Below are 17,654 nucleotides of genomic sequence, written 5' to 3'. Positions count from 1 at the left end.
TTGTTTTATGATATAATAAATAAGTTTATAATATAAGGTTTAAATATAATAAGTATGTAAAGATTATAAAGTAAAACATAATTTATAGTTTGTTTGTCAATAAAGTTAAAAGAGTCCGTTTCCTTACTTTAAGCACACGATATAAGTCATTCTCCGTAGTAGTATATGGAATGCACTCAAAGAAAGAAACCTTTCAGCGTGCCTCTCGCAGTGCCCAGCGATTGCATAATAAGAGCCATTCGTAGCAATATTCATTAATGTTACTCTCTGGTGATTATTTTCTACATCTATTATCCAGATATAAAAGTAAATGTGGCCATATAGCATCCACACGCTTGCCGCATCGCCGTACCGTAGTCGACCGCACGCTCGAAAACACGATGTAAAATTCGGGGTTGGAAGTTGGCGCAAGATTTTATTTTAGATTCACAATGTAAAAGCTTCATAGAACGACGTGGTATAAGTCACTTGGCGTAATTATGTACTTTTTTCTACGTTTATGTATAAAATTGGCTGAAAACAGGCTCCGCCATTTTGTTATATTTCTATGGTTACTGATGAAACAAAATCTTAAAAAACCCTCCAAACGGAAGAAAGAAAAGTGTTTATTAAGATGGTATAACAGCTTTGCCAATAAAACTATTCATGAAACCACTGCACGAGGTTAAATTTGGCTATTTTCAGAAAAAATCGAGGGTGGTCGTTTTTCGCTAAATTTGTTCAACTTTGACCTCAAATACATTGCTAACGTAAAGGCACAGGAAAAAAATAATCTGGTAAGTTATGCACAATTTATTTGAGAATGTGTATGCGAAGTTTCAACTTCCTAGCTCAAATATATCGTTTTTTAAGTTTTGACCAGCTTTTTTCGATTCTAGCCCACAGTGCTTCGCGACGCGTGGGTACCCACCAAAATCATCAACCTATAGGAAAACCAAGAAATTTTCCTGCACGACTCTTATTGCTAGGGTGCGATACTGAATATTGCGGACGAGTAACCCAAATCGAACTGTATCCTTGCATCAAGGACATCCTCTCATCTCCTTGCATGCTTAATATAGCACCTAATCGATTTAAAAGAGCCATTTGTTTACAGAGCAAGAGAACAGCATGTGGTGTCCAGAATTCCTTCCTCAACCCCTTTCCCATCGGCCAACAAAGCTTTGATTGTCGCCTACGGAGCGCCATCTGACGGAGGGGATGGGGACTAAGCTTAGAGGGGTGGGGGTGGTGCGACCAATCTGTGAGCAGGGTGGTATGTTGAGCACCAGCACCAAAAGGACCAACAGCAGGCACTCTTCTCCTTCATCTTCAGCTAGACGTCGTCGGCTAGTGATTGTGAAGTGCAAAGGGGGGAGTTTGAGGTTTGCCGGTGGATTAGCGATGGGGAAATAGGCGCGATCGACACGCCGGCCATATGCCATCCAACGCCACAGTGAACTCGCGAGGCGCAGATTCACCCCTTCCCTCCCAGCGGGCAGCGACAAAGAGCAGCGCGGGTATCTTTTTAGGCTTAGGTCTTTAGTCGAACAGGCACGCGATAACCTGAAAATCCGTAACCCAATATAACCCTATGTTGCTTCTACGTAAACTCAAAAATGTATTTATTTTCATTTTTATTCAGGAAATATTTTAACTACGGGTTGTTTTTGCTGTAAAGTTAAATGGCGAAATATGTGGGTGCCATAATAATTACGAATGAGTAAACATTTTTCACAATTTTTACACGAGAAGGTAACTAGCATAACACTAGCATACAACTAACTTTCATTTCAATATGGTCGTTATGGCAACTAGATAAAAATAAATATGGATGGATAGAAAAAATAAATTAAACATTATCAAAGCATCAATGGTTCAGAGGTAGAGCTTTCGGTCAATGCAGTCTGAATTTTTGTAGGCTTAGGTGACTTTCACTGATATACTACACCTAATTTCTACCAGAAGCAGCTCTGGGTTAGATAGGGTTAAAGCGATATGTGGAAAAACCGTAACGTTGTACGTATATCTTCGTCGAATAACTGGAACTTTAACAGTGGAATTAAAAGAACACTTACAATGTAAGTATTCTTTAAATTCCATTGTTAAAGTCATTATTTTTTTTTCTTTTCTTGACCTTATTTAATATATAATATGGTATTTCCTGGAGTATAGGTCATTTATACAAAAGTTAGCAGCCAACGTTTTGATTTATTTTCTTAAATCATCTTCAGGGCTATGTTAGAAAAAGTGTGAAACAATATAAAATACAGAGAATAAGACGATACACAATATTTATACATAAAGAAGGAACAATTGGGTTTTTTTATATAATACAATATAATTTAAAGAAATATGTATATATAAACATATATATAAGAACAGAATGGAATATACAAAAAATTTTGACATACCTCTAAACTTTGAACATATTTATTTATGTTTTGTTTCTAAGGTATTGCCACAACCTAGGTTACCATTAATTTTGATGTATTAAATAAAAATAAATTTTGCTGAGGTTATCGATGTCTGTTTTTTTATTACAACAATTTTTTGTTTTTGAAATATAAACCATTTCCTTGAAAAGTCTTTTTTTCAATATAACTTCATGATCGAAAATTTCGGCGTTCTCAAAATCAAAACCATGGCCATTGCTTATGCTATGGCTAGCAAGAGCACACAGAGTTATACCACCTTTTACTGTTGATTTATGTTGTGAAATTCTATTTTTTAAATATTGTGATGTTTGTCCTATATAACAAGTGTCACAATCGAGGCAAGAAATTTTATATATTATATTACTGTTTAGATTTTTAGGGGTAAAATAAATCGAAACGTTGGCTGCTAACTTTTGTATAAATGACCTATACTCCAGGAAATACCATATTATATTGTTAAAGTCTTACATCCTTACCTATAAGTATGGGTATAGTGACAATGACAGAAATAATTAGCTGAAAACTATGTAAGGGAATTTTTAAGGCCATTAATATTACTGAATACAGAAAAAATTAGCATCTGTTTTGTTATATTTTCCATTATTTCCATCTTAGCAACAAGATAAAAATAAATATGGATGGATAGAAAAAGTTGAATTAAACATTGTCAAAGCATCAATAGTTCAGAGGTAGAATTTTCGGCAGATGCAGACTGAATTTTTGTAGGCTTCGGTGACTTTCACTTGAATACATTGGATACTACACCAAAATGTCATTTGGCATTAGCATTTGGCTAAACTAGATTTCCTGGTTTTCCTCCGCGTCGATGTAACTTCATGACGACAGCTTCGCCGGCATTGCAGCACGCACCTTCAGGTTTGAAGTCGGATGCAAGTTTTTGCCCGTCTTATATAGGTCTTGGTTGGAGAGCGAATAGCTGTCTTCCCTGGTGAAAGTACATGTTTAGCATCAACACGGAATACTGAAAACTACCACAAAATATTCACACATGGCTGCTCATTATTCATGTCACCATGATCTTTAATGACCACTTTTTGCTTAAATATGTAATATACTTATGAATAATAAATTAATTTCTATTCCCATTTCAAACTTTTTCAAATTTTAATTCCTCCAAATGATAAGATTTAGAATGAGCCGGTCAGCCAGCCAATCTGCACTGACACAACTATTGAGCATTCTGCTTCAGTATTATTCCACATATTTTTTGAGAAACCGCCTTAGTTCTGATTTTCCTGAATCTTATCACATGCACCCAAAAACTTCTTTATAACGAAATGCAAGATTTTCTTTAACAGAAAAATATGTATTGAATGGTGCATTTTCTTTGTATTGTAATTTCACCTGTTGAAATTCAACAAGGGTATCAAGGAAACTTTTAAAAATCAACAATATATGATAAATGTTGGAATAAAGTATTCGCTTTTCATTTTAATACAAAGAGGAAAACATTTAATAACTTCTCTGATAAGTCATAATATCTCACGAGTCAAACAGTCAAGCTATATTTGCTTTCGAAGTTATTCACATGGCAACTCATGATTGACATATCTTCTGAGTTTTCTGTGGCGAAATTTTCAATTCCATTTTTTAGACCAACATTTATTCTGATTTTCCAGTATCTTATCTCATATATTCAATCCGATGGTTGGTTCGTATAGGTGAGGGTGGAGTTCACCTCGACCTAAGTCACAGGCGTATGAATTTCACACATTTCGAGTGGGGGGCTAGTTCCTTTACCTGTTTCACCTCGCAAGAATTTTATTAGGGGTATCCGATGGTTTTACCTGGGAATTGAACTCATGGCCCCTTGATTAGCAGCTAAGCGCTTTACCCACTAGGCTATCACGTTCTTATCAACCAGTTATTTCTTCGGAAATCCAAGATTTTCTCATACCTCTCTATCGCCCCTTTCAACTCAGGGTTGTTTCTGAGCACCATGAAGAAACGTCATTTAAACACGTGCTTCAGGTCTCAGCTGAAAAAAAGATAGATATTAACTACTAGTTATTTTAAGTTGCAAAACGACGTAGTAAAATATAAAGCGTTTATGATAAATGAGGACCTAAGAAGCCAAGTGGGATAAATGAACTGATTTGTTTTTGGAGATAAGTAAGTAAAGATAATGGTTGGTGGGGCACACAATAATTTTGTTATAAAGGGATAAAAGTGAATGACTGATAAGCATATGCATATAGATTCAATGATTTACATTAAATTTACATGAATGATTTGGTTTTTCTTTGTTACTACAATATTGTGTATCCCACCGGACGTTATTTACAATTTTCTAAAAAGAATTGCTCTTATCCACCTTAACTTTTAAGGTATTCTATTGTGAATGACCTGAACATTTAGACATTACCTAAGCGACAAATCTTCAAGTTTGATTTTCCCAGAAATAACGTTGGGCTACAATGGATTAACGTCACATGCCTACTGCGGCACTTAAGTTTTCAAATACGTATTTCTTTCCTTTTATTGTTTCCTGTCATCACTTTACACTTCCTAGAAGTGATTAAGCATAACTTCCGTCTTACCGCTTCCTGCACGTCTTCTCTAAGGTTAGAATTTCTTTCTTACTGAATCTTCTTAATCCGTCTTCTCCTTTCTATCCTATTGAAACTAATGTTGCGTTTCATTATCACTAATTTATGAATCAATTGGATGCGTGTGAGTCAGTGAACTAGGATGGAGCAATATGGGCAGCCCTCTCGCCGGCCATATGCCGTGCCAACACAACGACAGCGGGTGTGATCCGACCCGTTACGCTCTTTCCAAAGTAGCAATGCATTCGCAGCAGGCGTTCATGAGAGTCACTCCCGGGTGTGGCGAAGAGAAATATCTATTACAGCCCATGTGGTGTCAAATGCTCAACTCAGCAGCAATGATCACGAGTCGCTATGACGACATACGCAGATACATTATTGAGCTATTGATGAATTCTTCTCGGGTTCTCAGCCAGGTTAATTCTTACATATAAGCCGACGTTTCGAGAGACGACTTGTTAATTTTGCATTCATGATGTAATTTTCTATTTGTGCTACGTTTTCCTGTTATACCTGAAGATTTTCCTCTGAATAAATAGTGATATTGTTTGCAATGCATTTAAAATTTCTGGAATTTTTTTTGTGGCTAGATACCCGGATATCCGCATTCGGGATGGAATTTTATGTATATGCTTGTATAGGTTTATATTTTGTTCTTATTCTCCTTCGTTTTTTTTTCATTTTTTTGTATATACTGAGCCTTGCTGTCGTGTTTTTTTTCTTTGTACCTCTGTCAAATGATTTTTACTGAATTGTTGTGCTCTTGTAAAATATCTCCTGGGCCAAAATGGCATACGATAATTAATTGAAATTGAAATAATAGCTATTTGAGCTGGTTCAATCAAAGCGTTGCTGAATATGCATGTTTTAAAAATGGTAGTAATCCTATTCTAATACTCACAATCAGCTCAATGATATACGATTTTAATTTCTCCTGGTGAATAGTATTGATGAATTCTTCTCGGCTTCTCACCCAGGTTAATTCTTTCATATAAGCCGACGTTTCGAGAGACGGCTTATCTCCCATCTTCAAGGCCGTGTTATTCTGTGGTTCAAGTTCAATTTCACACTGAACCGATACGACCGCTAACAAGGACAACAATACGGCTTAGGTGTCGTCTGATTGGCTCTAGGTATTTTGAAATTCTTCACGTTCTTACCTTATGTTTTTTAAACACCTGATTACAGGTCTCCATGTATTGCTAAGATGAAAGCCGGTGTCCCGATTGAAATTTTCAGGATTTAGGTGGATCTCTATTGCTTCCTTAATTATGCGGTGCTAGTAACTTTGTGCATGTCAAAAGATTTTTGTTTCTCCTCATCTAATAGCATGGTCTTCATTAACGCTGTTTTTCAGATTAACGCAACCAGAAAAGTCGGCCGTGGCGGAAGCTTACAGCACTTCACACCAGCTGAGCAAGGACACCAGGATAACGCCATTAAGACGCCACTTGACTTCTTCTGCAACATCAACATTCATCATTATCTATTACATGGCGGTCTACGTGGGTTTTTTTCCGGTTTCCCTCATGTCTGGGACGAATGCTGGACCAACAGCAATCCCGGAGGAAAACAATTCCAGAGAAATATGTACTAAAGTTGATGGAACGTGCTCACTAATAAATGTAAACGTGAAATATCTCTTTGACAAGCCCTGGAGGGGAAATTTCCTAAACAGGGTCCATGCTGTATATACGCTTAATACTACAGAATACTACGTAAATATCGATTGTAAATATAATTAATAATAAAGGAAATAAACTATTGATTGATTGTTCCTTGCCATCCTTCCCCTGAGGACTCCTGCAGGATAGCTGGCAAAATTGTTGCGGATTATTCAACCACATACGCGGACGCACCCGAAAATATCGACTTAATCCATTCATCGCCATGGAAACTTGCGAATGAACAGTCTCCCATATGCTTCAATACCGCAGAAGTCACTTTCGCCGAGAAGACTGAATTTCCCGCACGACGAGTGCGATGAAATCGGTCGACCAGAAGGCATGCTGTGTACATACTTATCACAGATGGCACATGGCGCGCGGGGATTCTGCTTTCTTGCCAGTCATTCGCCCGATGTTTCATAACCACGGACATATTTCACACTATCGCTAATTGCGACGGAGACCAACGCCGCACCGGGAAACCAATTGTTAAATTGTTCAGGAATGTTCGTAAGCTTCACCATAAAATTTACGTCCACATACCTACCACCTTGCAAGGCGTATATAGGGGGTTGTAATGAAGCATGACGTTAACAAATTGAAAGGGAATGGTCTAAAGAAGTTACGCCCAAAATTTATCAAGGTCTTTTTTTATATGGGGGAAATAAATTCCCATAGCTATTCCTTCGGAAAAATATCTCTCTTAATTCATCGTTTCTATCGAACCTGGAAAAATTTGCATTCCTAGATGGCACATTTAAATGACAACACAGACTAGATGTTTGAATTATTTTGATGCTATATAGTTACAAGGGCGGATCTAGGATTTTTTTCTGGAATTTTTTTTCCGGAACCACGGTCTGACAGGTCTTCTCATATTTGACATTAAAAACTACAAGCAACAATACTCTAAGAACTATACACTTAATTTACACAATGAACGCTATTGATATTTCAATATATTTAATTTTTATGCTAAAAAATAAATTTCATTAATAACAAACAAACTCATTGATATTTGTATGAAAAATTTCGTCTATTTTTTAACGCGTCTGGGGGGGTGGGGGGCAGGTTCCCCCGTGCACGTCCCCCCCAAACCACCCTAAACCTGCCTATGCATAGCGAGCACATGCAATGCACGCTAAAATATACGAATTTAGGCACAGCTTACTTGAACAAACAGTCAATATTTTTCATTATTTGTATTCCAAGATGTCATATCCTTAATTGAAAAAAGGATATATTTATGAATTTTTACTCACATGCACGCAGCAGAGTGGCGCAGTGGAAGCGTTCTGGGCCCATAACCCAGAGGTCCGTGGATCGAAACCACGCTCTGCTATTTTTATATAGCTATCAAACATCTTCATTTCCGGTTACTACTACGTCGGTTGCGAAGACAACAGTTTCCCTGGCACTACAGCCAGAGTCTTCAGGTCGAAGAGATGTACGCGGTATTAACCGGAAATTAAGAACTTCAACGTACACCGCAGAAATCTCGAATCTCACATTTTATGGCAAATTTTAAGATAAAATGGCAACATCAAAAAACATTTTTGTCTCTCTAGGGCAGGAAGTGTGGTTCATTGCGCATAAGAGGAGTTCTAACATTATTAATTACTCTGTATTGCTTATATTCAATGAATGAAAGTTGTAGGTTTGAAAAGAAGGCCAATAAGACCAAACAGCAATTCTCCATGTAACACGCATTATGAATAATGAAATTTTTATCAGGGTCCTCCTGTGCGTCAAATATAAACATGCCACCTGAGGGAGAGAGGAAAACCACATATAGTGAAAAGGGTGGTAATTACAATAATTTCAATGTCTGAGGGTACATACATACATTAAAGCTAGTTTGATTCCTGGCCTAGGGAGGCAAAAATGTTTCCTGCTATTGCCATTTTCCCTAGAATTCGCGATATACAATATTCATAAAAAAAATAGCAGAGCGTGGTTTCGATCCACGGACCTCTGGGTTATGGGCCCAGCACGCTTCCACTGCGCCACTCTGCTGCGTATGTATATGTAAAAAACTCGGATATGATTCCATTCAAAAACAGGTTTTTTTCCATACTGCAGAGTACTTACATGAACATATTTACATAGTAAGGTAGAGGTAGAGCTATTTTTTGACAGTAAGGTCCCCGTTATAGGAAAACAATTCCACTTCAGGGAATGTCGCAAGTTGCTATTATTTATATATTTTTTGTGAGCATGCAGCAGATATGGTAAAGTCGTGTATGGAATTCTTTTCCTCCGCGATGGCTATTGGTCCGACATTCGTCCAAGACATGCGGGCATACGTGAGGAAAACTGGCAAAACCCTACGTAGATCGCGATTTATTTCAATTTAAATAGGCCATCTTGGGATACAAATAATGAAAAATTCTGAGTTTTTGTTCAAGTACGCTGCTTAAATTCGTATATTTTAGTGTGAACCGCATGCGCTCACCATATAGCAGCCTGTCTCTAATCTTCTCCCTCACTTGCACTGGAAAGGTTACACTGGTATATTTGCATTTGTTAAGCCATTTGTCCCCTTTAGTTGCTTTCATCGCACAGTCAATCTCACTGAAGAGGTGGTTTAAGAACACACCGGCAGTTGACCCTGTAACCGGCTAAGTAAGCGGGGTCCAAAATTTAGGATCGTCGTCGTCGTCTTAAATTCGTATCCTGTTTATTCCTAGAAAGGACAAGCTCCGTAAAAACAGGCCACTTTCATTGGCCATAATAGTAACTAGCATGGTCGCAGCTAAGTAATAAGGTTAGGGGAGTTTTAAGCGCAACTAAAACTGAGGGTTATGGGGGTATGGAATAACCGCCAGGGTAAGCGGGAGGTGCGGGGGCCCTCCTCCAGAAAACTTTTAAGGTAAATGGTGAAAATGGTGAGTTTTACGGGTTTCTGAGGTATATTTCATTAATACTTAATACTTTCCACTATCATATAAGTAATATTACTTCAATTAAGTTAAATGGATTTAACTTAAACATTTCTCTGAGCTATGGGTAAGGGGTTTATCCCCTAAAACTCCCCTCTCGCTGCATCACTAGTATGTTGGTATGAAGTTTAACTTATCCCTAACCCGTGATTTTCTTGCGCAATACTTCATGATCCATATCCTGTATGATTTTCGTCCGAGAGTGCGAGATAGTACCTCAGTGGTCCTACTGAATTTCATCGGTACATACCAATCCGTTAGGGATTTTTTAGGGATCGGTAGCTATTCCGTAGCGACGATCCCCTCAAATACAAAAAAAACTAAACTCAAGAGAATATACAGTAAGATCAACAGATTCAGCCGAAATATTGTGGAAAAGTGCTACCATCTTTTAATAAAAAATAATAATATAGAGTTTTGATAACTGCATAATCGGGAAATCAGATGTCAAAATATCGTAGCGGCGCCTGTATGTGATGTGGGCGTCGCTGGGTGACGGGAAGTTTGTTTATATTGATTCTTGGTATGGAAATGAATCAGTTCTGATAAGATATCGTAGGTTGAAGTGTTTTAAATAAAGTGCTGCTGAATTCTGAAATGTCGACAGTTAATTTCGATCGGAATTCGTAGCAATATAAACCTCTTGGTCATAGCACAAAATATCAAGCAATTTGTCCTGTGTGTATGAAGAAGACAATGGATATTTTGTACATAAGTCGTCATTATTTTTCGCAAATATTTTTTTTTCCTAATATCCCCTACTGTGACAGCTCACTAGGTACTATAAAGGGGTAAACATGAATAGAAACTTATCCTCACCCAGCCGGTTGGCAAGAATGCTTAGTGGGTACCACCCACTAAGTGGGATGAACGGGTACGAAGCGACAGATGACCCAAACAAAGCAGTGGCACCAAACACCAACTCTTTCCACTACAACGACACCAAATCGAGCACTGAAGGGCATACATACATTTTGCCAAGGTCCTAGCGGAACATCTGGAAGCGAAGAGGTACAATGCATGCTACCAAACCCCTGACCGTCCGCACGGTCCAGACCACCGGAGACAAGTTTTCCCCGGGGCTGAAGACGTTTTCATAGGGATGACTTTTTTCAGGGGCGGTCTGGCCAGGTCGGCTGGTCGGCGATCGCTGAGGGCCCCGACCCCCACAGCGCTTGCGTCCATCGTGAAGTGAATTTGAAAGGTGTAATAAAAAAGACTCACAATACCAAATGTTTTTTGAAGCATAAAGTTCTACGTTTCCATTAATTTCCTTTATTTGCAACATTCTCAGCGTAAAAAGATCACATTAATAAAAGAAATGTGCCAAAATTATAAAGAGAGTCTAATACTTTTTTGAAAGGGTCAACCGAAATAGTTATTTCAGAAATTATTTTTAAGATTTCATAGCAGTTTCAAGGAAGAAATTCAATAAATAGATAATGTAATCATGTTACTTTATTAGATTTTATAAACTGTGAAATTCTCACTTTTCACAATATTTTTATCGCGAAATTTCTGTTTTTTATTAATTTTTATTTGGTTTTTATGAGAAGAATCGCGACAAAACACCATTCCGGGCATGCAATTTCCTATAAAATATTCCGGTTAAGGACTACTGAAACCCCGGTTAGGAGAGCTCCTTCATAAGGCCTAGCCGAGGGCCCCCAATCACCCCAGACCGTCCCTGACTTTTTTATTTTTAATTCGATTGCCCCGTCCTAAAAGGATTTCAGAAGGGCACATAAAGGTCCGTAAAGGGTGCTGCAACTGTCCCCGGAGAATAGAAAGGGTAGAGAATAGGGATGGGAACATTTTCTCCTCTTTAACGTCGCGAAATTAACAGATGGGACGGTGAAGAATTGGCTGAGGACGGCGCCCTGTCGTGCCCTCTCCAATGTGTCATCGGAAAACTGACATCTATTTTTCCCCCCCGAGCTCACGCCAGTGTGGGTCGGTCACGCATTTATCAGCGCTAATTAATACGGACGCACGTTGCACCATAAGGAGGGAGAATTGACAGGTGGTATTCCCCGGAGGCATACTCTGCTCGGGTTGCACATTTAGCGCCGACGCGACGGTGTCAAACGCTGCTGTAATCTGTTTCTTCAACTGCTGTCGAGTTCAATGAGTTAAAAGATATGGCAATGAGTTGTTCAACCTTTTCTATGTCGGAAAACTATATTTGTTTAAAGCAATATTTTTAAAATTAGCTGAGATTTAGCGGAATGACAACCTGCTTTAACGCTTATAGTGCCAGAGAGCGCTATCGCGCTCCTTCTCTCTCGCGAAATGTGCCATTTTCCCGGCAAACAATAAGATAGTTTCCTTCATCAAAGAAAACGAAAGGCATTAATTGCGATTCGTTACCCACCATTAGTATATTCTTAATATAAAAATTATTTGGTTTTTGAAATCCCAGTTAAGACGAATGTAAATGATCAATTTTAACTTCATTTGAGAAGTGCCATATTGGCGCCCATGCGATGTCACTCCACGTAACAAAACAGGGGCCTAGATTCTATACGAGTAGATAGGAGCTTTTCATCGCCTGAGATTGCCAATTAATGCATGAGGCACAGAGCTCAGGGAAACATCTCTCAATAATCACCTATTAGAATTGCCTAAGGTCAGAAACTTTTCTTCGTTTGATAGGGTATTAATAATCCTTATTTAAACCCAGCGCTACCTGCTAGCTGGTTACTCTGCTACCTGCTAGCAACCTGCATCGTAGCGGCGCTCAAAGTCTCGCCCAAAGGTCATCTCACACGGCGGCAGCGGGAACCAGAAATACGTCACACGTGCTTTTCCCAGCATTCATTCTTAGGCGTCGCGTTTTCCCGCGCTTGAAAAATTTTCAGTTTTCATTTTATCGCGAAAAATAGATATCGTCATTTAAAAATCTAAGAGCGTGAAACGTGCTCCATCAGTGATAATCTTTCGAATCAGGCAATAAAAAAATAATAGGAAAAGCACTCTATTGCAAGGAAGGGGACATGGACCTGACCCGTTGGGAAACCCGAGGAAACTTTTCTGCTACATGCGTCCTTATTGAAAAAAAAAACTACCACTGTAGGGAAACGGCAACACAAGAAGCGTTATGATAGAATGGATGAGACGGGAAAGCGGAGGATGGACCCAAGAACGAGCGTAGGGTGCGGACATCAACCTATCGGGTGTGGTGGGAGACGAGAAAGAAGGGTTGGGATGAGAGTCGTGAAAAGAGGTCGGGGGATGAGGGGTGGAAATTAGGACCAAATGTGGCGTATGAAAGAGGGACATCTGCCATAATCCTCCATCTACTCTACCCTTCCTCTCCCCTCCCTTCCCCCCCACAAACCCATTTCAAATCCCACCGGCATGCCGCCAGCAGGACACTACGCCTAACCCCGCTTCACCCGACCAACAGCACTCCATCTTTCATTTTTCAAGAGCCATAAAATGTGTAATCATCAAAAGTTAAAAATCCAGGAAAATGTAAAGCAAGGGGTTTCCCGAAACCGATCACACTCCACACTGCGGAGCACACGAAAAATAATTGGACCGGAAAACCGAGGAAAATGGAATGATGTAATATAATAGAATGCAATACAAATATATGATATAATGTGATGATATAAAAAGGCCACAACCCGAAGTGTCATCAAGTAGTCACGTTTGCAATTGGGTTCTGCTGACGATATTTCAATCATGGTCCATCTCCCGGGTATAGCGACGCGACGCATATGCAAATGGACGCTGATACTAGACGTCGCGGAAGACTTCATAATATTTCATTCATTTTCCATCACATTTCATCTAAAAGAGCACGGAGCAACATTTAAATATAAAGATAGATAAACAAAGTCGTTCCCTCCTACGAATTACGAATTTGCTTTTTATAGATTATTCACAATGGAGCCTCCTCTAAGGTTAATGCCAAAATCACAAGCATCATGTTTAAATCCACTCGACCCACAATAAACCTATTGATAAGAAGGATCAGGTGATTTAAGGCATCATTAGGGAAACATTCAAGCAAATATTGACAAGATGCCACTCAATGTAACCTGAAAATTTCAAGATTTTGCATAAGGTTTAAACAAGCAATACGATCCGAAAAAAAGACAGGTCGACTCGGAGTAATGCGTCCTATTGAACTTAAATGGCAGAAATAGCTTGGCCTCGGAGTAGGAGAGTGAGTCACACGGAAAGGATAAGGCTTTTAATAGCAGTGGCAGAGAGTTTCATAGGCACAAACACAAACTGCTCGGTCACATCATGTCACGCACGAGTCCTGGCAACTGTTTGATACCCGGAGCCCTCTAACAGAGCAACACATGTCTAGTCCTGTCCTTGGGAGGGGAAGGCAGCACTAATCTCCCGAAATGCTCTTCCCATCATGCCCTCCGTCCATTAATTATTTATCGCAGCCTCTCTCTCTCTCTCTTGGTCATCCAGCTGACTGGCAAGGATGTAGCCTCTTCAAAACGTACGACCGTCATGAAGCCTCAAGCAGCGCAAAGTAAATGTTAAGGCGTCAAGTGCAGGCACGCAGATTCAACGCGGGTAATTTTTCAATTAAATAAGCGGAACTGTCCATCGAAAGTATGAGGATGCCTTGCCTACATGAAATGTGAGTATCAAAGCAAAACCTGAGGAAGAGTAAAGAGGGTTTTGGGCTTGCATTTATTACAATGCTGCATCCTTGCCTAAGAAAATGGAGGGAAAATTTGAAAGACAAGTGTTGTTGTTTATAATTTTCATTCGTATTACATGTTTACCTCCTTATCGCATATGTTTTTTCCTCGTGGTTGGTGGCCAAACATATTTTTTATGTACTCTCAGCAACAGTACCTTCTTATGTGATTTTTTAAAAATGAAATGCCAATCAATGCACTTAAGGAAAAACAGAAATCTCCTTGAAAATTTTATAGCAATTTTTAAACGTATTTTAGAAGTACCTATACCAACCAACAAGTTCCCACCTACGCAACCAAAAAATGGCATTTTTTCAACAACCACTTCGTTCATTTTAGAAATTTTCCGCAAAAATCCATAAAATTACTATTTGAGGAAACACAATTCCAAAGCTAACACACAGTTCCATTCCGCGGATGAGCAGGAAGTGAGTGCTTTGTTATTCCACCACAGCAAATTTTTCTCCTGCGTCGTATTAAAAGAGAAACTCGGCAAGGTCGACGGGTGAAGCAGAGGAAGTTACGCTTTGATGCTTATGCGATGCTGACGAACCAAAAGCGCACTAGGCTAGGCACAAGTGTGATGAAACACGTTTCCCCCCGCCCCATTCGCACGAGCCACGGCCGTGTCGGAAATTATCGACGCACGGCGAAATTAACGATTTCAATTAGCGCGAATATAATAGAGCCATTAGTGTATTTTTACTCAGGCCTCTATCCCTCGCTTGCATGCTATTATCTCTCGTTTCCAACACACAAACTATTGCTAAATAACAGGAATTCCCGAGGCAGAAGATGTGAAGGACAAGGAAGTGTACAGGGAGGTAAACCTAGAAGGTTTTACACTTCAATCACATGAACTCATACACGGATATAAGGGTGGCACCCTTAAAAATAGACAAAATTTTTTATACGGTAACCATTACGTTTGTTTTTGTTCGGAGCCTCAATCATTTAATTTCATATTATTAACTTTTATAATAAAATAAAGATATTATTTCGTAAAGTAATTGTTGTGTTTGTTTATAATCTCAAATGTGAAAAGACCGTTATCCGGTCAGGTCCTTGTGCCCTTCCCCAGAAAATAATCCTGGATCCACCCTTGAAAGAACTCATACAAGCTTTAACCCATTATTCCCCAGATTGTATTCGGGGCTTTTAACTTCGGTTGTTTCGCATTTTCCGATATATTTTGGCCTAATTAAGATGAATTTTTGGAAAAATATTATATTCATCATATTATATGATTTTCACAACAGTATACGCAACTCTGGGAAAACTCCGGTTAAATAAATACAAAAAAGTAATTTTTAAAACTTAGGTTGCATCTTTTATTTTTTATCTTGATTTGCACACTCGACATCTTCGCCGGGAGTTAACAGTGTTCCTTCGGAGGTAATTCCCCATTCTGCCTTTTAACGGACATGCTGGGGTATGTCATTTTTCCTAGGGTGTCTCGTATCTCGCATCGATTTTTATGCCAAACGCCATCAGTCATAAAAATACAATTATATAAATGAAAATATTGGTGGAAATGGCAAAATTAGAACTAGCGATTCTTAAAGAAGTCAGTAAATCGAAGAAAAAATTATTCTGAAGTAGAAACTTGTTATGAGAATTAGGATTCAATAATGTTGCGTTAATGCAACGCTGGGGATTAATGGGTTAACTAACATTAGCCAGCAACGCTGAAGCAATTTGATAAATAATGAAAGGATAGAAATAAGTTTCATGAGCGGAACTCATGAATTCAGCGAAGAATGCTGCAGAGGATGGTCGTCGAAAAATTATTATCCTGTTAATGAATACATTATTTAGAACTAGAGATCGGAAATGAGCTTTCCATTCCATACGAACAAAACCAAGTTCGATGAAAAATATCACCAAAGTTTATCTTAATTTGAATTTAAAACACGCTATAAATAGCTTGTGATGGTTAGAGTTTTAGGGAAAAGGGGACCCTAATAGGCTCTCTTTTCGATCTTACAAGTTTTCTACGAAACGTTCTGTAGAATTTTTATGAAATCGGTTTAAAAGGAGTAGAATACAATTATGTACTTCAAAGCGCTTTCTTTATAAGGCACCTTCTAATACCATGGTTAAACATGAAGATGAAAAAATAGTAATTTCCACTCTTCAATATGTAACTCAAAAACCGACCATGGTTTCGACACCTCTATCTAGTTAGGCAAGCAATTACAGGGGCACATGGCAAAAAGAATCAAAATAATAAAAGACCTCCCTGTACAAAGAGTGGTTATAGTGTATATAACAGTGACAGTGGCGGGAAGCCTCCAATGCAGTCAGCGGGGCAGGCGGGAAGCTGACCTTTATGCGATCGTCTTCAATTAACAGCGGTCCCGCCGTGCAGTCTTGCCACGTGGCATGATCTACAGAGCGCGTGCTTTCGTTTGCTTTCCAGAGCGCAACTGCCAACATCTCGCGATTAAGGTGGGAACACGCCTTTCATTAGCCGGGTCCGCAGCCAATCCGTAAATCACGTCTCCCCGTGGCAACCAGCAGTCATTGTCCGTGGCCGCGTTCTACGTCGCACTGTCGGCCAACCATCGAATGAAAACAGTTAGCTCGCTTCTTCGACCGCTCCAAGGATGAACGAATCAAAGGTCAAATCCGTGAGCTACTTTTCCTGCTTCGAACGGAAAAGAGTAAATAATTGCGCGCCCGCGAGGTGAGAATGTCTGGTGCAAGCGGAAGGCGAAACGCTGATTTGGTGTTTAAGGACAAGACCGTAAAATTAAACGAACGGAGGGTAATAGGAGGAGCTGTCTTTCCATTGCTGATTGAAGTGCTTGGAGAAAACAGACCCTATTTCCCACATACAGAATGATTATCGACTGATTATCAATGTTTTATGAGGTGATAGGAAAGGCGTTTATGAGAATATTTTGGCCTATGGACAAGGGGCCAGAGTTACCGAGGTATGGTAGTGCAATCTTATTTAGCGCAATTACGATATTAGTGCAATAGCGTTAAAATCGTCTCAAAGGCAATTTCAATAGCAAACTAGCATACAAACATTGCTTATAGATAGATAATTTGATAAATTTTTCTACATAGACAAAAAATGTGTGTCCTTCTCACTTTGATATGCTAAATTCTGAGCCCTCTTCCAGAAATTATCTCAAATGCGATTTCAATTGCAAATTAGCATGCAAAAGGCAATAAATATTGTTTACAGATAAATAATGCACTAAATATTTTCTACTTACATGAAAAAATCTGTATCCTTCTCACTTTGGCAGAGTACAAACTTAGCTCTCTTAAAAATCACAATTTTAAAATAATAATTCGGTCTTTTAACACTTGAGCCAACAATCAAGTAATTGAATAAAATAAAGTAATAAGAACCATTGTGGGA

At 38.9% G+C, this 17,654-nt stretch overlaps 2 non-coding genes across 2 annotated transcripts; one reads left to right on the top strand and one right to left on the bottom strand.

Moving 5' to 3' along the window:
- Window positions 1–7,924: 7,924 nt before the first annotated feature.
- Trnam-cau lies at window positions 7,925–7,996 on the top strand. Its single transcript has one exon. It is a non-coding gene; the product is annotated as a tRNA-Met (tRNA).
- A 602-nt stretch (window positions 7,997–8,598) lies between these two features.
- Window positions 8,599–8,670, bottom strand: Trnam-cau. The gene has a single exon. It is a non-coding gene; the product is annotated as a tRNA-Met (tRNA).
- Between the last annotated feature and the right edge of the window lie 8,984 nt (window positions 8,671–17,654).

Source organism: Ischnura elegans, chromosome 8 (assembly GCF_921293095.1).
Source record: "Ischnura elegans chromosome 8, ioIscEleg1.1, whole genome shotgun sequence".
Taxonomy (NCBI): domain Eukaryota; kingdom Metazoa; phylum Arthropoda; class Insecta; order Odonata; family Coenagrionidae; genus Ischnura; species Ischnura elegans.
This window is presented reverse-complemented; position numbering and strand designations above follow the sequence as displayed.